The following is a 24,548-nucleotide window of genomic DNA, read 5'->3' as shown; positions in this document are numbered from 1 at the left end:
GCTTTGTAAATGAATAGCACGAACAGACCCTCAACATGGAAAATGCAAGAAGAAATGCATATGACGCAGCTTTCAAGTTAAAAGCAGTCGTTAAAAGTAATGTGAAAAAAATCCACCATCACCAACAGGTTTGGAAAAGACGGTTTGCTGCGTGACGGAGAGAACAGCGCAAGCTCAGGAGAGAATTTGCCTCAAGATGAGAGTGACACTGACAGCGACAACGAAGGAGAGAGTGTGTGGTGAGAAATATCTGACGCTATTCCAATCTGACACTGAGGAGGAAGACTTCCATGGTTTCAATGCACAGGAAGCGCGCCTATAAGTTACTGCTGCTCTCAGTGACCTTTTTTTTTTCTCTCTCAGTGACTTTTACCGGTATGTTTTTTTAACCAGCCCTGTTAGTGCTGTTACTACCATAATGCTGCCGTGTTACTGCCACGTCACATGCACTGATTGGAATAGAGCTGATACGGTGTGGGATTTTTGATCACCGCAGTGATGAAGCAGCAGGAGTTGCGGTGTCGCAACTCCTCCAAACACACAATCCCCTGGTGGCCGCGTCACAAATGAATACGGTAAAGTTAATAATTATGACGCACTATTCTTTATTAACAAATAACAATAACAACTAACTATCTAACTAATGAACAAACTACAGTGTACAGGTGTTGTAGAATGAGTATGTGTGTCAGCGAGCTGTGCGTGAGCAGAGCAAGTGAGTGAGTGAGAGCGCTCCCTCTTGCGCTGCACGTCCCCTCCCTCCATATCCATTTCAGCACATACACGTCCTCATTCTACAGCACATGTTTCAATGTAGGCACTTGCGGCTTATAGACCGATGCGGCTTATGTATGTACAAAATGTTTTATCCTTTAAAAATGTAACGGGTGCGGCTTATAATCAGGTGCACTCTATATAAATATAAATTACGGTAATTGTATTTTTTTTATAATATGCAATAAATAGCATTGTTATGACTAGCTAGTATGAGTAGGCTATATGCTATAATTAAGCAATGAAAAAGCTACGTTACCTTACAAAAAATAATCCTTTATTTAAGAAAATTTCCCAAACCAATGGCAAACAAAATATGAACTTTTCTTTTTATAACTATTTATGATTTATATTAGTGAACATTTTCCGTCACACACACTCCAAAATACATTCTGAGTTTCAAATACTGTTGGAAAGAGGTTTTTAGCATTATAAGGACATCACAATAGTGTCTTTGTGCTCCAAACATTAAGCAAGACACATCATATTATAAGTCTTTGAACATCACTAAACTGTGATTTTGAGAAAAAGGCTTCCAAAGAAAGTATCCCAGTCCACTGCTAGTCAGTGGCTTTACACACCTACATTTGTAGGTTAGCCACCCAATTTGGTGTTTTTAAGCTGTTTTTTTCTTGTTGTTTTTTTGTTGTTCAGTGAGTGAAATCTAGTCTCTGCTGGGCTTTAACCAGTGCATCAAAGTCAGGTTCAATTTTTGAGGTCTAGATGCGAAGCACAGCTGACAGATGATCATCAGAGAGAGAGCTCCCGTTTGTGGATTTTGTAAACTTCATCACGGAGAATGTTTGTTCACATATGTAGGTAGAGCCAAAGAGAACCAACTTCTATTGAGCATGTCTCCTCATGTTTGGAAAGTTCTCCTCCTCAAGAGAAGAGTAGAAATACAGGAGAGATCCTGACTTAAAGGGCTCTGCCAGTACTGCATCAGACTGCAGGTTAATGAGCTCCACCTGAACATCACTGGGTGCATTATGCACACTGCAGGCAAACGGAGAGGATATCATGTGAATTTCCTCCTCGATTGTTCTAAGATCTTCAAATTGCCTTGAAAACTCACCATGCAATGCTCCTAGCATGGATGAGTACCTGCAGAGGTGATCAGCTGAAGGTGTGTCTTCTTCAGGGTTTCCAAATGAGTGTGAGTGTTGCTCTCCAGTTGGCTTGAAAGAAACTGCAGCTTTCTCATGAAAGCCTTCACCAGGCTATGCATTTGATGAAGAAAAGGCCCTTGCCTCGCAGTTTGGTGTTCAGGTCATTCATCAGTGCAGTCACATCGACAACAAATGCAAAATCTGCCAACCAGTCCTCATCTGAAAGCTCTGGGATGTCTTTGCCTTTTTTTCCCCACAGAATTCTCGGATCTCTGCCTTCATGTCCCAAACTCTTTTTAGCACTTTGCCCAGGCCGAGCCATCTGACAGCTGGGTGTCAGCTGATGTCACTATACTCAGACTCATGCTCCTCTAAAAGTGCAACAAACTGTCTTGGATTCAATGCCAGTGCCCTGATGAAGTTTACATCAATAACATGGGAAATTTTTAGCACTGACCTGCACAACACATGTTGGCGTTTAATAAAATGGAAAAATACCAACTTTTAATCTGCATCAATTTCAGTCACTTTATCTTGCATACGTTTCAAAAGTCTGACATTTTTACCTCTAAGATTTGGAAAAAACGTCCGTTGCGACACCTGCCAGTTTGTCCCACTTTAACCCCAAGGGTATCTATACAGCCATTTACCTCCGTAAATAAATCCCTGTTGTCGTTCCTTTGATGGGCCGCATTGCTGCAAGCTCATCCATAATCTTGAATTCTGTTATCCCACAGACAAATATGAGTATGGTGAAATGAGAAAACGTGTTCATTTTGTAATTTCCAATTTAGTTACCCAAAGGGCCGTATGTGGCCCGGGGGCCGTGCAATGCCCAGGTATGGTCTAAAAACTATCAAGCTAAAAGTGACACAGTAAAAATTAAAAATCTAAGTGGGGGGGGGGCTTGATTAGGAACTAGCAAAAATCTGTAAATCAAATAGCTTCCATGACATTCAGTGATAAATAAGGAATTGAAGAATATGTGGGCGAGTAAAAATTAAAAGGCAAATTAAAAAAAAAGAATATATCAAATGAATGCATGTTATTAGACATTTATTTTGGCAGACATACATTTCTCAACTGTCAGATTCCTAATCCAATGGATGAAAATTAAAGCTGACACATTAAATAATATTTGATAAAATAATTTTTTGGGAAGCAATAATTTTATTTATTATTTCAGCCTTTTTTTTTTTTATAAATTTACCAATATGGTAAACACAAATATTCACCTGATTTACTTTATTAATATATTTTTTCTATTATTCAATTATTGTTTGTTTTATTTTCGAACATACTGTACTGACCAAACCTAATCTGGTTGTAGAAATAAAAGCCTTTTGTGTGTTTTTTAGCACCATAAGATTTGATGAATTGCGTGATGAAATCTATATTTTTAAACAGTTGAATTTATATTATCTGTTGAAAACACATTAAATTAACACAAAAAAAATAAAAGGAGCTGCTATGATTTCTGTGGTGGAGATGACCTTCCTTGATTTGGATGTTTTAAAACCAAATTCATTAAAATATTAAAAGTTATATACATCTTATTTAATTATATCCGAAAGAGTAAAGCCTCATCAAAGACTGTGTGTGTGTGTGTATTGAATATATATCTAGGTGTGTTTGTGTGGGTGTGTGTGTGTGTGTGTGTGTGTGTGTGTGTGTGTGTGTGTGTGTGTGTTCCAGCTCTACAACAAGGTCTTTCGGGTTGAATGTAGTGTCCCCCTTTGAAAGACATTACAAATGAAACTTTTGTTTTTCATGAAGGTGGTCTGGGGAAAAAAAAAACTTATCTACAGCTTTAGGCTTGTCCCCACAGATATATAGGAGCCTGTAAAAAGCTTCATGACCCAGAAACCAAAAAGTAAATGTATAAATTTTGCAAAAAATAATCTTGTCATAGCGAGGAGAAAAAATGTAGTGGGCTTTAGGATGGTAGGATCACAAAATAAGCAAAAACTGAAGATGCAACACAAGCAGAAAGAAATCCAAGGTTATCCAGGGAATAGCATGACTTGGAATGGGAGAGGAACAGAAAAATCTGACAGGATGGGTTAACAGAGCAGACCACAGAGACACAATGGACAAGAGAACAAATGAGCTGACAAAAGCAGCAAGAGACGGGATTCTTCAGGCGCATACATTCAGGGCCTGATGAAACTCGCATGGTTACTATTATATGGAAATTTGTTTTCATTTTGAAATTAATTCATAAGGACTATGGTGGTGACATGCTGTTAGAGTTACACCAACAGCACTACATGTTGCATCATGCAATTGAGGGAAGGTATAGAGATAAAATATAGAAGTTTCCTGAATAAGTGAAGGGACTTAAAAAATGACAGAAAAAAACAGTTGCTTGATGGAACTACATTGAACTTTCGAAATCACGAAAATCTAAGTTTTTTTAGACCATATGATGTGTTTGATTTTTGGTTTACTTGCAAGGTCAGAGTCTCAACATACAAACACCAAGTGAATAAATGTCTGTGTACGATGTGTTTGAGTAAAATTAAAATCCTTGTAATACATCAGGAAAGCCTCTTTTGTTGTCCTATTGTTTTATTAAGAAATATTACCATTGTTGATGTGTTTGAACTGGCTGAAATCCGGTTTAAGTTGGTAATATTTCCCCTCATCATTGGTGTCTTTTTAAATGGAACCTTTGCTAATAAAATAAATCTGTAATGTTGTCTCTGGCCTGGGGGCAGAGAGTGCAGATTAAATTATGGGGGTACATACCCTCTCTGAAACGTGAATTTACTGCTGAAAAGGAAATTACGGCATATCCAATTCACAAAACATGTTTTGACCTGAGGCTGAGACTCCACAATACACCTTCAGTTCAACAGGATTTTATAAATATCTTCTGGATTCTTAGATTGATTTTTCTTTTGTACTAGGAGTCATTTCAACTTGGCAAGGAAGAAAACAGTGTTGGTAATAAATTCAAACCCCCTAAGAAAACTAAATAACTATTTAAAAAAAAAAATGTAATCAATAAAACATTTGATTTAATGCACAGCGAAGAATTTCCACTCTAATAAACATATGTTTTTACTGTACAAAGCCTTTTCTGGAAATTCTTTGAATATCTGAGGAATATTTTTTTTTCTTATTTACGAGAAGAAATTTCACAAGAACTTAAAAAAAAAAAATCTCATGATTCATTATTCACTCCTTAAACACCCACTTGGTTTTGTTGCAGGAAAGGTGCTCAACAAATAAATATGAATTTGAATAAACCTTGCAATGTGACTTAAGGTAAAATGTGTTTTTATAAGAGCCGCCAATATGATTGCACTATGGTTGTTTAGGCTCCCTGCTTATGAGACTCTTGACATGATTAACAAAAACACATTGACAGATTATACAACGGTGTTGGGTTAAAACAACCTGCAACATCAGAATAACTACATAAGGAAAGAAAAACAACAGACCAAAGGTACCTTTAAACGAGTAGAGCGAACAGAGATCATACCCAGCAACAATCTCTCCCCACTCTGGCGCACATTCTGTCGCCTCCTCTTTTGTTAAGTTTGTTGTGTATTCCCTAATTTACATATGCGCCGAGCTCTAAGGAGGGGAAACGGATAAAACACAGCTGCAGTGCTATCAGAAAAAACATTAATTGCACTTTTCTCATGGATCACTGACACAGAGTGTCCTTTGATTCCGGTCTGGAAACAGATAATATGTTGGTGTTGGGAAGATGCTAAGACAGTCAGTTTCCTCCAAAGAGTTTCACCTTCCTGTGAAACAGAACTTGGACACGAACACTTCTGGATGCATGATTATATTACCTATGTAGCTAGGTAATACAAAAAAGCAAAGATAAGATAACTTATGTACATTTTTCAGACAGACGGTTTCAGGTAAACTGAATATTCAAGGTATACACAAGCCCCTGCATGGGATATATCACCGGACCAAAACTGAAGTGGCGGATATCAAGAAGTCCTACCAGTGGCTAGAAAGGGCTGGCCTGCAGGACACCACTGAAGCACTGGCACCTCAGGAACAAGCCCTGAGCAGAGCGATAGAGGCTCAGATCTACCACACCAGACAAGACCCGAGGTGTAGGCTGTGCATAGAGGCGCCTGAAACAATCCATGTAAGATGTTGGCAGGGAAAGCATACATGCAGTGCCAAAATCAAGTGGCTGGAATGGGTAAGTCAAACTGGGTCCTTGCTCCTGAGTGCTGGGCCCCGCCAAATTTCCAACTGTGGCCGAGCCTGGTCGGGCCATATTTACAACACCCCTTGTGGGCCCTCTTTTTTCCCCGGGGTTCCCCCCTTCTGGGCGGGGGCGGCGGGCCCCTGCCTCGCTCCTCCCTGGACCAACCGTGGGCCGGGCGGATGACTGCCTGGAGTGCGGAGTGGGTCTCCCTTGGGGGGTCCTGGCTCGTACCTGGGGTTGGGGCGGGGGGATGCCCGGAACTCCTGGGTGGTGGTGGGGTGCTCGTCTGGGGCTGTGGGCGTCCTTCTCCGGTGGGGCCCTGCGTTGGGTTCTCCCGGCGCGGCGGGGGGGCTGCTCTCCTGGTTGGGCTGGGGCGGCGCCCTCTTTCCCTCCGTGCCTCCCTGCTCTCTGGCTCTGGGGGCCTTGCGGCGGCCCTGCTGGCCCTGGCCTGGGTGGCGGGCTTGGTCGCCCGGGCGGCGGTTGTTCCCTGCCGGTTCCCGTGTGGCGTTGGGGGGATTCCGGCTGCCGCTGCTGGTGCGGTGGGGGTCTTGGGGTGGGGATGGCTGGGCACTCTCCCTCCTTCTTTTCACGTTCCACCATCCATTTTAGAAGAACATAAACACTCACCTGAGCACAGGTGTTAGCTCAACAGACTGAATGACTGAAATATTTCACACTAGTTGGTTTTAAGGCATAAGTATGCGTGTGAACACTATCTGTTTTGTGTACATGTCGACAGGTGGACATTTTTGCAACTAACAGGTGTGTTTATAACATTTGAGTGTGTGTGTGGACAGGTTCCGCCCTTTTTTTTGTTTTTTTTTACATTTGAACCTTACCATAATGATTAACAACCAGTAAACTTGTTGCTTTATGCTGCTTCATGGTCTTATCCCCCTTCCCCTCCTATTATCACCCCCTACCCCCCCTCTCTCTAACGTCCCTCTCTCTTCTTCCCCTCTTTCCTTTTCCGTCCGGTCCAACACCAAAGATTTTCAGACATGTTTGAAATTAATAAAGTTTGGCCTCAATTACAAAAGGGGTTTATTCAGACATACCTTTGGATTGTCTGAAGATTAATAACCCCTCTTGTTAAAGTAAAATATGTCCAACCCAAGAGGCCCTCAGCTCTCATCTGTCTGCCTAGCTGTTGGACAGGACAAGTTAAAAAAAAAAAACAAATTGGGTAACACCTCAGAAAGTGGTAGAAAATGAGAGGGAAAAGATCCTGTGGGACTTCCAGATCCAGACTGATAGGATGGTAATGGCAAACCAACCAGACATTGTAGTGGTGGATAAAGAACAGAGGAAAGCCGTTGTAAATGCTGTGAGAACATCTCACAGCATTTATGTTGCCATGCTGTCCACCCATTGCTGCTTAGCACATACAACGTGTGCTGCTGTGGGAGGTCCCTGCACTGGACGCTCGAGCCCTCATTAAGTATGAAACCCTCTAGCACAAAGAGGTACTGCTCTGGCATCACAAATGCTAGCCATCCTTAGGTGGAGGGAAACCAGTCAGGTAAGGTAACAAGAAACCAGACGGACAGTGAGTCTGTCCATCCATCCCTTTTCAGAACCCACTAAAAGTTGGGGTCACAGGGGTCCACTCAACCCAAACTAGCTACTGTTGGGCAAAGGTGGGGTACACCTTGAACAGGCTGCCAGTCTGTTGCAGGGCACACACTCACATTCACATAGGGACTTCTTAGAGATATCAAATAACCTATTAAGTACTTTTGGCACTTTTTACATTCAAAGTTAGGCTTAAAACATTCCTTTTCGGACAGGCTTATAGCCAATACCTACAGAAAATCAAAGATACATGACAAGAACATGCTAATTCCTCAAAGAAATTTGAGCAATCAGTGGACTAAAAATGTGCAGATATTCTGAGGACAGACTAACAATGACAATTGACGGAAAAATTGCCAAAATGATCAGGATAGTCTCCTAGATGTCTAAGTATTGACTTATACTTTTCCTAAATGCATTTGATACTTCTCTTGTGTTTTGATCAGGAGATGTTTATCATTCTAGGTCATGTCTTCTTGTTCCATATTGGAACAGATTTTTCTTCCACTTGCCTCAGGGCCTGTAAATAATTTTCTCCTCATAAATTTGATGGTGACTGCAGATAAGTTCTCCACAAATCTAACTCAGTGCTGAAAAGCACAACTCAACTTTGATCTGTCCGGTGTGTTGACAAACAGATCTACTACAGTAGAGGACCATCAGTGGACTTGTTTATGTCATGTTTTGGGCATATAGCTTTTCCAAATCTGAAATGTAAACAAGGTTTTTGAATTTTAGGGGTAATTGAACTGAACCAGATGTAACTGTTTCTACAAAATTGTGTGTTTTGTAATTCTTATGCTTAAGATACCCAATCCTTCAGGTAATAAATAGCTTATTCAATACTAATTCTGTCTTTTCGTCTTTTAACAAACTAAAAAGTAGTAATTTAAAAAACATGGACCCCCATTTTTAAAAAAATGTAAATTTACGGGAAGTAAAGAATACCAGTTCCTGTAAGAACATTACAATGTCGAATACTTATTTTGACAGGTTATCAAGGCTTCTTGGCATATTGTGCTGCAACTGGCTCTCTGATGTTGCGAAGATGCTGTTAGTAAAGTTGCAGAAACCATAGATTCACATGTAATACTGTATTTTAAAAAAATTCTAGTTTTTTGACTATCATATCAGTTTAATGTGTTATATATACCCCAAAGTCCCACTCCAATAATCTTACTCTTTTTTCCTCTCTTTCAGTTATGATAATGCCGTTTTTAGCCAAAAAAAAAAACAAACACATTTTTTTTTTATAAATTCACCTGAGTTGTGGGAAGAACTGTTTGCTCAGAGCAAGCCTAAACCCCCTTCCTGTCACCCATAACTGAGTTTACATACAATTCCACTAGTTTACAGCCCGTCACCACTCCAACCTAAAAAAAGACCCCAAAACACAATTTTCATTAGAGTGGGTCCTTAAAGCTGGACTGTGACTACATTGTTTGCCATTGTTTCGGGCCATGGAGCGTTAAGGTTGCGCACCGCCGCCTTACTGTGATTCTGAAGTAATTTCAGGTTTGTCAACTTCAGTAGTGAACGTGTCAATATGTTATGAAATTGGGTTTAAACTGTGGCTTGCTTTCATTTGCCTTTTTGTTTTTTCATTTTTTTTTTCTCTTTACCCCCATTGTAACCCTCCTTCATAGACTATGCCTGGGTTTTGCCTCTCACTTCATGTTAGCTTGAAGTTCCCAATCCTCACTAAATGTATTTTTAATGAAAACAGCTTCCTCTCACCACTCTCTCTTTCTAATGGGTCCAGTGTTGCTGCAGGTGGGAAGTCGTCCAAGATGTCTGGCAGACATAGAGGCATCAGGGAAGGAACTCCTACAAAAATGTTTTTTTTTTTTTTTAAGTAATGCGAGCTTCAACAAAATCCAAAAACCCTTTACAAGTCAGGATCGTTGGTAAATCCAGGAGGACATGCAATTAGTTTGGCAACTCTTGAAACCTTAGTGACAAGCAATACTGGAGCTTTTTCTAGTTTTCTAGTCACCTAATTATCAGACTTAAAGGCAGGAAGAAAACCGAAGAAAAAGAAATTTGTATTTCACAAAATGTTGTTAATTGTAATCTTAAAAATTGGTGCACAAATGAAAGCAATTTTGAAGTGCCATTTCTGATAAAAGGTATAAAGGTTCTCCTTAGGCTACGTTCACACTGCAGGGCTCAATGCTCAATTCCGATTTTTTGAAAATATACAATTTGTTTTTTGCAAAGCTTTCACATTTCCAACTAAATGCGAATTTTTGTGATCTCCTGTGTGACCGTGAAATGACCCAGAAGTGACCCGCATGCGCAAAAGAGTACTCCACGGTGAACGACGTCACTGTTGTTTGCGTAAGTAGCTAACGTTGACAATGGATGTCAACAACAGTGTTCTCAACAGCGGAGCTCTTTTTGCATTAATACGTTTATTTTCACGAAGGAGCCAGCACAATTACAATCTTCTCATTTTAAGAAGGCATTGGAGCCGGGATCGTCTGGACCCACTGTTGTGGAATGGGGATGTGAATGTGCTGGGGCCGCGCGCGCGCGTGCAGCAAGGTAGAGAATGAGGGGGGCAGTGTGGGCGCGCATTCATGTTGTGTGTTAGGGAGGACGGAGAACGATAATTAAAGAAGGCTTCCCCCAGAATAAATGCTATTGACTCTTTATTAACCCGTTCTGGAGAACCTAAGGTTCAGAACGGGGAAGTGAACCCCGAAGGACGATCTGCCTTGGGTCCCCCGTGCTTCTGACCACGGTCGGAAAGGGAGAAAAAAAAAAGTCATCACAGGAAAGGTTCAACACCACGCTCGGCCATTTCGCTGTAAATTTAAAAAAAAACGCCCTGTTGTGATAAGAGCCCTTGAGTTTGGCCTGAATAGAGCTGTCACCCCAAATATTAATCCAATCGGTGACTTTGCTTCTCTTCCACTGACTGGTCTCAGCTGCATCGTCTGCCGTGGTTGTTGTTTATGTTCTAGTTCCGCCTATTTCAATGCAGACTTATGATGTTTGTAGCGTATCAATGGCGTATGGGTCGGATTCATGTGGCCTGGCCGGTCAGAAGTTCGGAACCTTCTGGAATTTCCGTCACATCCTCTTTTATCACTTTGTAGAAATTGGAAGTAATTTATAACACAAACCACCATGTTGTTATCATTGACAAGATTTTGCCTGTGTTGTTGTGTGTTGTAACTTGTGAGCGCCACTTCACCAGCAACTGTGTTTATTCCAGTGGGAAAGCCCATAACCACTAAGTGATTTGCAAGACACCACATATTTGTTTATTTTTTCTTTTTAACACCTTACACCTAGCACCTTAACACCTTAGACATGTAGGATTCTTGGTATGGGGGGATTGCTTGTATATCACTGCCAGCGAGCAGAAGATGTCCTCTCAGCGCCCTTCCCGACAATTTTAACTGCACCCTTTAGTACACACCCTTTACCCCACAAAAAAAAAATACACTCCAAGACACACACCCATACACACACACGCACACATTCTCATAAACACACATACAATACACAAGGAAGAAGGGACCTCTGATCTTCTGTACCCTACCTCATCCCAGGCAGGGGGTGCCGGGCCCTCGGCAACGGCAGGCGTGTCCCTTGGGGGCTGGCTTCCTGGGCCCTGCAGACCTCACTCCACGCGGGGAGAGGGATCCCTGAGTTCTCTGACAAGACCATGAGCCAGGGATCACATCACATCTGAGCCTGGGGGTGTCCGTGTCCCTGCAGTGTGGGTTCTGGTCCTTGCCCTAAAGCGCCGGCCTTCTCCAAAATTCCAACTGTGGGTTTGGCTGGTCGGGCCATGTTTGTAACACTCTTGTGGACCCCCAATTTTCTCTGGCGTCCTCCTCCTGGGCGGGGGTGGTCGGCCCCTGCCTTGCTCTCTCCTGGACCAACTGTGGGCTGGGTGGATGGCTGCCTGGAGCGTTTGGCGGGTTTCTCTTAGGGGGCCCTGGCTCATGCCTGGGGTTGGGGTGGGGGGAAGCTCAAAACTGCTGGGTGGTGGTGAGGTGCTTGTCTGGGGCTGGGGGTGCTCTCCCGGGGAAGGACCCTGCGTTGGACCCTCCGGGCATGGTGGGGGGCTGCTGTTCTGGTTGGGCTGGAGCTGTCCCCCTATGCCTCCCTGCTCTCTGGCATTGGGGGCCCCTGTGGCAGTCCTGCTGGCCCTGGCCTGGGTGGCGGATGTGATTTCCCTGCAGAAGGTTTTTCTCTATCTGCTACCGTGCGGGAATTGAAAGGAGAATTTTTCTCCTCCACCTTCTACCGATCAGGCGCTCATGGTTCAAAGATCGGCGGGGCTTTTAGATCGGAGCTGCAGAGCATGAAACTTCTTAAATAACATGGGACTTCCATCGGTAAATGAATCACAAAGTACAAGTTTTTTACCTAATTTTGACCTGTACGGGGCAGCACAAAGACAGTTTTAGACTGTAAATAAAAATTTGGCAAGAACCAATAGTCAGCACTTTTAAAGCCCAATTTCTACAGGTAAACAGGTGAAAAAAGTTAATTTACTGTTTAGTTACCCTTTAACCCCTAACCTCTTCACCGCATATCACTAACTTACACCATATGTCACTAATTCAAACCGTGTTGTTTAATCCCAGACTTCACTTAATTTAGCCTCACCTTGAAAGAAAAAGACATTGCAGGTTATATTTATTTTATTGGTGATTGGAAATAAATTCAAGCAAGAGGGTAAAGTTGTTGCCTAACTTCACAGCTTTTAATAGTCCTGTTGTTTTTTCCAGGGTCAATACAAAATGCTGAGAAAAGCTCTCTGTGACATTCCTGAACACTTTTTAGTGAATTTACACTTTTAACCACCATCATCCTCATCATTTAGAGACCCAAAGTGCTGTATACAAGGAGAACATAACATCAACGAATTAAAAGCATGAAACCAAATTAAAACATTGTAGAGACGTCAATAGAAAAAAACAAAAAGCATGAAACCAATTTAAAAGAGATTATAATCAGGGCTGATGCTAAGGCGCTAAAATTGAGGAAAAATAATTTTTTTAAACTCTTTAAGAGCGTGGCTCCTCTAATAGCCGGTGGCAATGGATTCCATAATTTAGGAGCCAACACAGCAAACGCAGGATTCCCACAAAATCCTACGTTTGGTTCTGGGAATCATTAACACAAACTGGTTAGAGGAGCATAAGGACTTTAGGGGAGAATATTTTATAAGCCGGTTTAGCTCATGCTGGTTTGCGGCGCCTTCCGTCCGTGAAACCAGGGTTCGACTCCGGGCTGCTCCCTGTTCCCTTCTCTACCCCTGTGCCGGTTCCAAGCCCGGTTTGAGAAGGTTGCGTCAGGAAGGGCATCCGGCGTAAAACATTGCCAAGTTTACCATGCGACTTGTTCGCTGTGGCAACCCCTGATGGGAGAAGCCGAAAGAGGAAGAAGAAGATTTTATAAGCAGACTAGAGAGGTAAGAAGGTGCAGTACCTCCTAGGGACTTAAAAGTAAGGGCCAGCATTTTAATAAAAAGCAAGTAATGCACTTGCAGCCAGTTCAAAGAGACCAAGATTTGTGTTATTTGGTAAAACTGCTTTGCCCCACAAAAAAATCTGGCTGCTGTATTTTGGATCAGCTGCAGCCTGGCTATTGAAGCCATGGGTGTCCCAGAATACAAAGAGCTGCAATAATTTAGTCTGGGTGACAATTTCAAGGTTTGTAGTTGATATAAAAGATTTAATCCTAGTCAGACATCGCATCTGAAAAAAAAGCTAGACCTGATCACAGTGTTTATTTGTTGCAGTCAGCCAATTCTTAACATGTTTTCTGTATTTTTGTGTGCTTGTATTGTTAAACTTTTTTTAAATCAATAAAGCATACTGATTAAATATTATGGTTTTTAGACCTAAAATTGTGTTTTAATATAGTTTAAGAACAACATTCTCATTGCTAAGGTTTAGCTTAAAAAAAGAAAAACAAATTCAAAATGAAAGATGGATTATATTCCTCCTTGTTCATTGTTTTCTTCACCTGTCACTCCTCCTTCAATGCTTCTGTCTGCTCTCTGGGTGGAGGATTTGGCTACTGATCCTGATCCCACAGACAAAAGGATGGTGGATAATCAGCTTCCTTTCTCATCCAGCCTGAATCAGCTCACTTCGGTCTTCCCATTCAATGCCTCTTCCTGAAAACGGACCGTGGAGTGTCATTCTGCTTCCACTCATCCGTGATCTTTGGCTTTTATCCCTGTCTTTTTTCCCTGTTTTGTCCCCTAATACCTCCTTTCCAGCCGTTACAGTCAGATTATTTGTTGCAATCACTTTTTTTACAAAATGTTCTGCCGGCTGTTGTAGAAAAGTGTTCCAACAAAACTGGTTGTAAAGGAACAAAAAAAAAAAAAAAATCAATGGGGCCACATTGACAATAACTGAATGGGTTAACTTTGCTGACTTTGAAGAAACAAAACTGTCAAAAGTTACAGATGTCCTAGCAGAGGATTGATTTCCCAAGCTGCTAATGGCAAGATGTAAAGAGTTGATTCATCAGCAACTTTAATGGGGTGTGCTCTCTGAACTACAGTGTTCTGAGAATCCATTTATTGTTCCGCCTGTATCACAGCAAGCAAAACACAGCCAAACCTGAAACTTTACTCATTTGCTGAGAGAAGTAAATCCCCGATAGGCCCAAGCTGTCTTCCTCACTGGAGCTATTCTGCATCTTTTACTGCAGAACCCAATGCATTGATTGTGAGCAACTGGACATGTGTTAAACTATACTGAGCGCTACACTCTTCCAAAGAGGTAAGGAGTTTTTCTGCCTCCTCATCTTCAGAGAGGTGTGAGCATTCAGCTTCATACTCCTAGCTGTGGATGTAGCTTCTGATGTACCTTTTTCTTTCTTGACTCGCCCCATATCAGTGGCTCAAACAGAACCGCGAACAGAACACACACACAGACATCACGACTGTAAACACACAGGTTCAATTTAACAACCTGTTAAAAAAAAAGTGACAAAGGAACTTTTTATCATGTTTTAATCTCACATATTCATCTAAATGTATTAACTTTTAATTAAAAAAACAGTTTAATTCACTTTAAAATGCTTATTAAAATTAGTCTGTGTACATAAGTACATGTTTTTTGTTTCTTTCTGCACCACAGGATTCGCAAAGGTGGTTTGGCAGAGATTTTTATGCAGGATGCCCTGCCCAACACAACTCTGTATTTCATCTGGGCTGGGGACCGGCACAGGGGGATCCAGACTTGGGCCCCCATCGTTAAGCAGTTATGTAAAGGGTCTTGCCTAAGGACACAAACATGGATTCAGCTCAAACCCTGGTTTCCCATGCGCCACTCCTGCATGCAGCCAACTGAGCCATCCAACTGCTTGTGTATCTGAGTACATAAATAGGAAAAATTCAAATCATATATTAACAACATGAAGAGCCTTTGGAGCCGGTTATTTCAAAAGTGACTCGCATTCTGAAAATGTTTTAGAATCATAGAGAATTAAGGTCACGGGTGGCATTGTAAGGCCTGCAGGCACTATCGCCCTTGCTACCCTCCTTTACACCCCACCTGCCCTCGCTGCCCACCTCTATTCACCAGTGCTGCCCTTTCCACCTGGGTCTGGGCGCAACCGCCGCTCTCAACACCCACCTTTGATCCGACCTTACCTGCTGAGCGGCCATTATGCTAGTTATGCTAATGTGGCTAAAAGTGCTAGCCGTAGGTCGTTTGGCCATCAAAACTTCAAAACTTTCTTTGGATATACAGTAACCAACACGTGTGTTTTGGTGCCATTGCTGCTTTTTGAATTTAAATGTTTTTATCTGTTGGCTCCATAAGCAATTTTCAGCCCATTACTCTGCGTCAAGGTATCGCTGCGATATTATCGTCTGGGGGGGTCGTTCACTATGCTGAACAGTCATTTTTGCAGGGTGGTAACTTTTGTGACTTTTCGTTCATGTGGCGGGGGTCAGAATGTCGCTCAAAGCCGCAGAAATATGGTCCTTGCAGTCATGACTGCTACAGGCCATAATAATTAAACAAAGTATAAAAAATAAAGATGTTTTTGCTGTTAGGACTGACTGTCTCAGTGTGTATTTTTTGTTTTACTACACACTGGTCATGTTTATTTAATTCTGAAATTAGTGTGGACCTTGCAGTCCTTGACTGCTGCGAGCCATAAAAATATAATAGATAAAATAAATAAACTGTAAATAAAGAGGATCTGAAAAGGCTTTCAAAAGTTTTTCAAGTTTAGCAACGAAAAAAATGGAATAGTTTGATGAAAGCACAAGCAGGAAACGACCAGTCTTTCTGCAATCAAGCTTCTTGAGAAAGCATTAAAACAAACAGTCTTTTTTCCTGTATTTGAGAGGAAGTATGGGATTATTTAACAAGACTGTTATTAATTAATTCCTTAGAGTCGGGGAACTTTAGAGGGAAGCGCTTTTGAAGCACACGATTTCTGCGTTTCCTGTGGAGGCAGCGGCTCCCAGGAGAATGGAGCTGTTGTCTTATTACTTAAGTCGAATCTCCAACCTCCTATCCTCGCTCTAAAGATTCCCATCTTGTCGTCTTTTATTGGGTAATTTTGCCCCTTCTTCTTAGGGAGCCGGTTTTGTCTTCAGTGATACCTCTTGCATCATTTTTAGCTTTTGTTTTCCGTTCAAAGTGTCTGTCCTTTATGTCTATCTTTTCTTTCTAGAACTGATTCATCTTTCACACACAAGGGAAAATAAACGTTTTTATTTATAGTCGATGATGCAAGCTTTTATTTTAAACATTTGAAGATGATTTGCTGCTTGAACCCATCTAATGAAGCTAAACTTTGTGTCTCTGACTTTTTTCTTTTCCTCTCCAAAAGGTTGCATGTGAACATAGACCCATGCTGGACATGGAGGAAAAATAATAAAATGTTAGAAATACAAGGTGCTGCAGCATATTTTTGTGTGAGATGTGATTAATTTAAACAGGCTTGTGTTTTAAGGGGAACTTGCTCCCCTCTCTCTTTTCAAACTTAACATTTCAGAATTCATTGCATCAACAGGAGCTAGTTATCCCATCCGCTCATCAATGATTCCCCCTTTTTTAAACCTTGGCCTGGAGTTTAACAACACGTGGCATCTGAAAAATTACATGTGGGTCTGTCTTTGTGCTGCCATGTAAAAACTAGAACGCAGAAATTTGCCAATATTGTCTATATCTAATGATAATTGTGGTTTACGATGGAGCATTAGGGCCAGTTTACAAAAAATATTTTTTTTTAATTACGACTTTTAAATCGTAAATTTACGAGTAAGAAAGTCATAACTGGTAAATTACGAGATTTTAAGTCCTAAATTTACGTGATTATATCTCACTAATTTAAGACTTAAAATCATTTTTTAATGAATAAAAAGAGATTCTTTGTCAACATACGATCATTGTCCACATAAAAATCATCGGTACTCAACAAAAGAAAATAAACTATATGAATATGAAATAACAGTACGGAGTTGTGTGTTAAAGAGTAACACAAATATTGCTTAGTTTTTGCATTTTAGAAAGAAGAATTGTGAAAACAGTCTGGTCCTTGGTGTCCACAACTGCTGCAGGACATAAAATACTAACACCTGATTGATGGAGAGTGGTTCGTCCACCACACCAAGAAAGACACAAGTCCTTCATAACTATAAAACTGAAGCCTTGCTTTCTTAATAGGTTTTTATTCATTCCCCCACCTCTTTCCCAGCCAAGTAGAATTTTTCCAATATTTGATTTATGTCTTATGAACAGATCAGATCAGAAGTAATTGGGGAAATAAGATGTATGTTTTCAGCAGAAACATCAAATTCTTTCTTTCCTTTGGTATTTCTTCCTGCATAAATGGTGCTTTTAGCTCACAGAAGTACTGAGGACTCAGGATAGATTTCACAAATTAGTTTTTGCTTGAATTCTGTATCAAATGTATTGGCGGCGCTTTTGCGAGACATCACTTACATCAAGCCTGCCACTCTGCTGTGCTCTCTGCTCATTTTGATCTCAGGTGTTTCATATCAGCTGCATAGGTGAAAGAAAGATCAGACGAGTCGATATCTCCACTCCTGACGCTTGGAGCTGAAATCTGCTCGAAAACCTTGCTGTTTGTGTTGTTCTCCCTTTGTTGTTTCTTTAGTAGCTTGCTGTTTTTTGTGAACACAGACTTAACAGGAACAAAAACCATCAGCATTTCATTTTCATATGCATATTGATTAAAAAAAGGGTTTGGCTTAATTTATTTTTGAAAAAAATTATAACAAAAATAGTCCTATCCTCTAAAAACACATTACATATTGATTTTCTTATAGCACCCTGCCATTCTGAAATTAAAATAAATAGGTTTTGTTTGTCCTGTTACAAAAGTGGATCTTCACAAAATCACAAACTCCGGCTCACACCGAAAGGCAGCAAATTAGATTGAATTATCCGGCCTGAAACTTCTTTGGATTTGGAAAATCATTTTCTGGAAAGCCAGTTGCTTTCACTTTCACCTTGCCTGTAACTAAAACTTCTGGGTGAGAAATGAACAGAGGGTGAAGCAAAGTAAATAGATTTCAGTGAAAATAGCAACACTGTCAGTTCCACAACAGGATTTGATTAGAAGGTAAACATTAGGGAGTTGGGTGTTGGAGGCATATAGGAGGTGGATCGCAGTGAGAAGCATCACCAGAGGCAGCCTCTCTGGCTCAGGCTCATTATTAGTCGAGCATTGTTCCAGCTCTGAATCAGTGCTGCTGTCTTTGAGAGAGAGTGATTCTCAGATCTGTCCAATACATTACCCTTTGTTCTCTGGTGAGATAATGTCAGGGGATTTCTGTCACAACGGTACTTATTTATCCTTCTCTTGACACATTCTGTGGCCCCAGACCTCACCTCTAACTTTTACTTGCTATCTGTCTAGCTACGAACACAACGGGCATGTAACACTCGTTTAGCCCATGTTGTTCACACTGGACAAGTAAGGAGGGTCTTCTTTCTTTTCTACTGTTTACTAGCACATGTCCGCCACCTACAGCTGTAAGAGGCTTGGTGTGAAATGTGGAAGTTGTGCAAATCTTGCGAATTTTGGTCCAGGCTTCTTCTTTCACAGCCTCGGTATCGTAGAATTCAAACTGCAATTATTCATTTCTCCTCCATGATCAATTTTCAAACAGTTGGCACTTCTGTGAATAAAAAGGGATGCCATTTATTCATCACTACCAAAACTGTGTCCCTGATTTGTCAAAGTTCGACCTGGTTTAACTTTTAACGTGCGTTCAATGGCTGTATGTTTTGTACGTAGAGCCCGAAAACGGTTATGGAAACTTAGCTATACGTAAAAGTGAGTTTGGAACGCAGAAGCCCAAAACATATCAACATAGACTTTTCATTGGAAATGGCCACTTGAACCAAGAGGACCTGGCTGCAGGTATCAGCCAGAACTTGAAGTCCTCCCGTATTGCGTGAAAAAAGCTTTACTTTAACTGCTGACCTTAGCAGTTGCGGTTTTTCCTCTTTTAAGCTTTAATATTTTTTTTGTATATAACTCTGGTTGGGGTTAGTTGTACAATTTTCACTTCCTGCCGATGATATCAGACGCCCTCTTGTCTGCAGCCAGCGTCCGTCTCGCTTGAACGGTCCTTGCCGATGGCAATGTGAACGTAGCTGTACTCCGAGCCACTAGAACTTCCTAGTTAAACATTTCTGGTCCCTAAAAGTACTAATCAAAGTGCCCCAAAGGTTCTGGCTCACCCTTTAGTCAGTGTGATGTTTCCCAGACATTGGACCCACTTCACGTTTCTGCTAAATGAGCGACAAAATTGATTGTCCAAAAAAAAAAAAAAAATCGCTGCAGTGGCTCAAGAGATAAAATCTTTTTTTTTTCCTTTCTTATCCCGACTTCTATTTAAGGATAACAGACAGAAGTATAAAAATGACTGTGAAAGTGAGTAAAAATCTTTTATAGTCCTTAAGAGTGAGTGGGCCCAGGCCCCTGGGCAGAGACGAATCACTTGAGGCAGATTACTTTTTGCTTTGTACTTTAAGGCGTTATTTCCTCTTAGATGTCTATTTTAGTCATGAATAGGTATGAGGGAAAAATTAGGTATTTCCTCTAATTAGAAACGCTAGGTACAAGAGAGAATGGTCTTTTTGTTCTTTACCTAATTAGACTGCAAAGATCTAGAAATATGCATTCTGAAGCAGAAGTTGAGGCCAACCTTAAGGGTCTGACCCAGTAAAAGTTACAGGGAGAGCTTCTGCAGACATGGAGGAAACGAGATTCTGTTAGAGCGAGGAAGCGAGCGTGTGCTGTGACAGGACAGTCATGGCCGAGCTTGTGAAAGTCCAAGTATGGAAGAAAATGTCGTCTCCCCGAGTGGGAAACCGCGAAACATGACTGTGTGAGGAAAGATCCCCACACGCGAGCTTGTCCACACACCTCCTTTTTTCCTCCTGCTGTACATTCAGCTGAGTAGAGAGCGGGTCTTTTGGGAGTCCTGTGGAGAAGTTTGTGTTCTTATGCTTGAGCTGGTTATCCTTTGACTCACCTGTCTAACCAAACTGAGTTTTTTTCTGTGAAGGTCTTGTTTTGGAGCTCTCTCAACAGCTCCATCTGTCCTTTGTGTTTGGTTCGCAAAGAAAAACTCTCCTTCTGATCAGTTCAGAAGAAGTAAAACCATCTCAAAGAGGCTGTGAGTTAAAAATGTATTTTTACATTTCTGTATAATAAAGGTCAGCATCTTAGTGACCATTGATCTGTGATAGGAGATGGGGGAGACATTTGCTTTTTAAATTGGGTATTAGGTACCAGTTTGAAATCAGATCACATTCAAATCTATTGTATATTTATTAGCTAACCTGACTGCCACCAGCACAGAATTCTGTTAAATGGAAAGTAAGTCTGGGTTTCCCAAAGTTTTGCTAAACCTAAAGTTATTCAAGAATGCAAAGCTTTTATTTGTTCTTGCATTGAAAAGAAAATTAAAATAGCATGCAGAAGATTGAAGAACATCCAAAATTGTACATATAAAAGAGTAGCCTTAATTAAAAGCATTTTTCTTGCTAAACTACTTGTTAAAAAAAGGAACAGCTGAAAGATTCCCTAAGTATTGAATGACACTTGAACATATTTAATTTGAAGTCATAAGCCATTCACACCGAACATGTTTCATGCCTCAGAGGCATCCACTTGCAATGTTAAGTCAATGTACAGATGCGGTCAGAGGTCCTGCGAGGCGTTCTGAGTGTCAGACATGGTGGTCTGGCAGCAGCGTGGTTGTGTAGGTAGTTTGTATGGGCATCCTATGAACACCTACCACCTGCACATAACGTGCATGCAGCATTTGTGTTTACTCCTATCTTACTAAACTCAACAGATATGGCATGAGGGCACCGTACTCCATCCTCACCTGCATGTCTTAACCTCATGTAAATTACAATATCCTTACAAATACCTTATGTTATACTTACAACACGCACAACAATGGTACGTTCCATTTACATGACGTCCCTTAAGGTGGTTGCAAAACCTCAAGGGAACAACAAGACAAACCTGCGCTCTCTTTAACCCTTGTGCTATCCTAGGCACTTTAACATTAGGAGTTGGGTCATCTAGACCAGGGGTCGGCAACCGTTTTTACTCAAAGAGCCATTTGGGACCGCCCCTAATAAAAAAGAAAGCACCCGGAGCCACAACCCGTTTTGACATCATTATTTATATTATGTATGTATATATTATTCAAAGGTGATCGCGATCTACGGGTCGATCTTCAATGACATGAGTGTAGATCGCGGGCCAGAAAAGATAAAAAAAAAAAAAAGAAAGTACTTCTTTAAAATCCACCAGCCAATCAAAATCCTCACTGAGAAGTACGGGACTTGATTGACATGTAGATTGGGCAATCGTCTGAAGCATACGTCGCTGCAAATGCACATTACTTTCTTTAAAGGATGATACCGCGGCAGCGTGTGGGAGGACTTACTAGTTCTGGTCTGATCGCTGCATGGAGCGATGTGTTTATCAATGCATGGTAGACACTGAGAATGTGGAGAGATCAGGTTTATTATTTTGAAGAGTTCTACTTGGTAAGCATGTTTCCATGTTTGAGTTCATAAAATCATCCCAGGGAAAGTCTCTGCTTCAACTCCTGCCGCCTCTCCACCTGCTTTTCCTCTCTACCTGTTCACCTGTTCACATCCTCTGCAGCTGAGAGTTGGTTTCCCCCGTGCTCCTCAGTGTGTCCTACACAGAGAGCGCAAAATACGGTAGTCGGGGCGCTCCAGCACCGCACAAGGATGAAAGAGCCGGACACAGGTTATAGAGGGGATAGAGCGGGTTAAGCAAATGAATGGAAGAAGGCGCTCCGCTGAAGAAATATTCAATATTGTACACATTTTATTATTAGTCTGAACTAATTTTTATTTATAAAACTCTTTTATTTTATCAGTCCAGTACGAAAAAAAACATCAACAAAAGTTGTGTTGGGCGGTTTTTGGCTGGGTCTGGCAGTTTTCAGATGACTTTTCGGCTGGAAACCTGTGACTCTATTTGGCAACGCTGGCGCGAACTCTCAGTCTGTCATCAGTCTCTGCCCCGGGGTACGTCAAGTTCCCGGCAGAAGATCGGACTGTTTATTGAAGCCGCCCCGCGTGTGTCCTCCTGCTATCAGCTCTGCAGGTCTCGCCCGATAAATACGAGCTCATTACGAAGCTGTTTCTCATGTGGCTCGCGCTTCGTGCAGAGCCAGCAGCGCCTTTGAAATGCCATGAAAAATAAAAAAAACTAAAATAAAATTTAATTATTATAAAATACTCATTATTTTCCAAAGTCACAGGGAGCCACAACAGATGGATGAAAGAGCCACATGTGGCTCCGGAGCCATGGGTTGCCGACCCCTGCTCTAGACCCACAAGACAGTGCGCTGAACCTTTTTTCTTTAATGATTTGTGATCTTCACTGGTGTCTATGGATTACATGAAATCCTCTTCACCTTTGTCATGCTAGGGAGAACACGTCAATGTAAGGATCAGGTCATCTGGACCCCACAGGATAGCACAAGGGCAGCCACTCCTATGGTGTCAATTCAGTGCCTAATGTGTTGCGCATCAAAACTGTGAAAACACGAAACAAAACCCCAAAACCGTCGTGTTTTTATTTTTAGAGGTTTCAATTCTAAAACCTGCACACATAAAATCAGCGACACGTCAATCTCAATTTATGCATTTTGATTCGCGGATTTGGGGTTTTGATTCACGTTTTTACGGTTGTGATGTGCAATACATCAGGTGCTGAATTGACACCATACACTCCCCTCTATGACTCTCCACGGGCCCATACACCCCAAAGGCACACATACACCCGTATAGGTGTATGTGACTAAGGGTAAAGATTAACTGCGGCATTAAAATTTGGTAAACATAGCATACAAACATTAAAAGGGCAAAAATTTTAATAAAATTGCATACTTTTATTTTACTTTAGTCTTAAACCGCCCACTTTCTTACACATTTAGAAATGACAGCAAAGGTAAAACTATTTAAAACTAAAATTCACCACTGAAAATCCTAATAGTACGTTTCAACAACAAAAACCTCACAGTATCAGCAGACAGTATATATATATACCACCACCGATTTATTGAAACACACTGATTTTAACATGAACACTGGGGGTATTTTTATAGGCCATGCCAACACGGATCCTGACTCTCCACAGTTTCTGTTTGTCACATTTTTCGCTGCAGGAGATTCAGTTGGAGGTGTTCTCTGAAAGAAGAGACGGGGGGGGGGGGGGGGGTTGGTTAAAAAAAACTTGACTGGAAGCCACAGGTGTCATGGCATAATGCAAAAAGTCTGTTGTGGAACCTGCTGTTTTCTTTTTAAGACAATGACAGTTGAGGTATTGTCTTCTCTTGGCATCAATGCCAAATGTGTTCGAACAAACCCAGCAGTGACATGTAAAAGGAAACAAACATACAAGCCAAAAAAAAAAAAAACTGAATATGGAGTCACTTCATGTTTGCACACCTGCATGTGTGATGTTTTAGTCATAAGATCGGAGGGTGGAGGATTCCATTATCCAGGAAGTGGTGGGGTCCAGAGACTGAAAAAGTACTATATGTATATCATATATAGAATCCATTTGATCTCAATGGTTTGGAATGATCTGGACTAAAACAATTATCATTTTTTTACCTCTGTGTGATGCTTCCTTCCTTTTGTTTTGCTTTGAGACAACCAGTTTTAAACAGGCTAGTTTGAATTCAAATAATGTACGTTTAATAAAACATAACAAATTAGAGCTGTACAGAATAGAGAAAAACACAAAGTAAAAAAGAGATCAAAGCACTCAAACTGTGATTATTGATAGTCCATGTTTGTTCTACTAGTCAAGAAGACAGATTTGAAAAATAGTTTTGTGGCTTGGCTCAAAAGTAGTATGAAATGCCATTTTATTTCTGTTTTTGTGTTTGCCACAGCCTAGAAGTGGCAATTTACCCATAGTCACACGAACAAACAGGAAGCAGCACATGCTTTCACCTTGTCAGAAACTGGAGGTCCATGTACCTGGTGCATTAAGCCAGTATAACACTGCTGGGAGAGCGGAACATTGCACATTAAATGTAGAAATTTTTTTTTTTCTCCTCATTTTATTATTGTTTTTATTGATTTGTATGGGATGCAGTTTGTAAAGCTGCATAGTCAAATATCAACAGTCATATTTTTGGTTATTTAGTAGGGGTGTGTATTGGCAAGAGTCTGGTGATACGATACGTATCCCAATATGCGCCCCGCGATACGTATCCCGATAATTTACCAAAACATATTTTCTTTCTTTTTTTTTCTTTATATATGACTTCGAAAAAAACTGTACCTGCATTCTAATGTCTTCCGCTGTAATAAAATGGTCAAATTCAGTTTATTTAACGA

Source organism: Oryzias latipes, chromosome 11 (assembly GCF_002234675.1).
Source record: "Oryzias latipes chromosome 11, ASM223467v1".
Lineage (NCBI taxonomy): Eukaryota > Metazoa > Chordata > Actinopteri > Beloniformes > Adrianichthyidae > Oryzias > Oryzias latipes.
Note: the sequence above shows the minus strand (reverse complement) of the source record.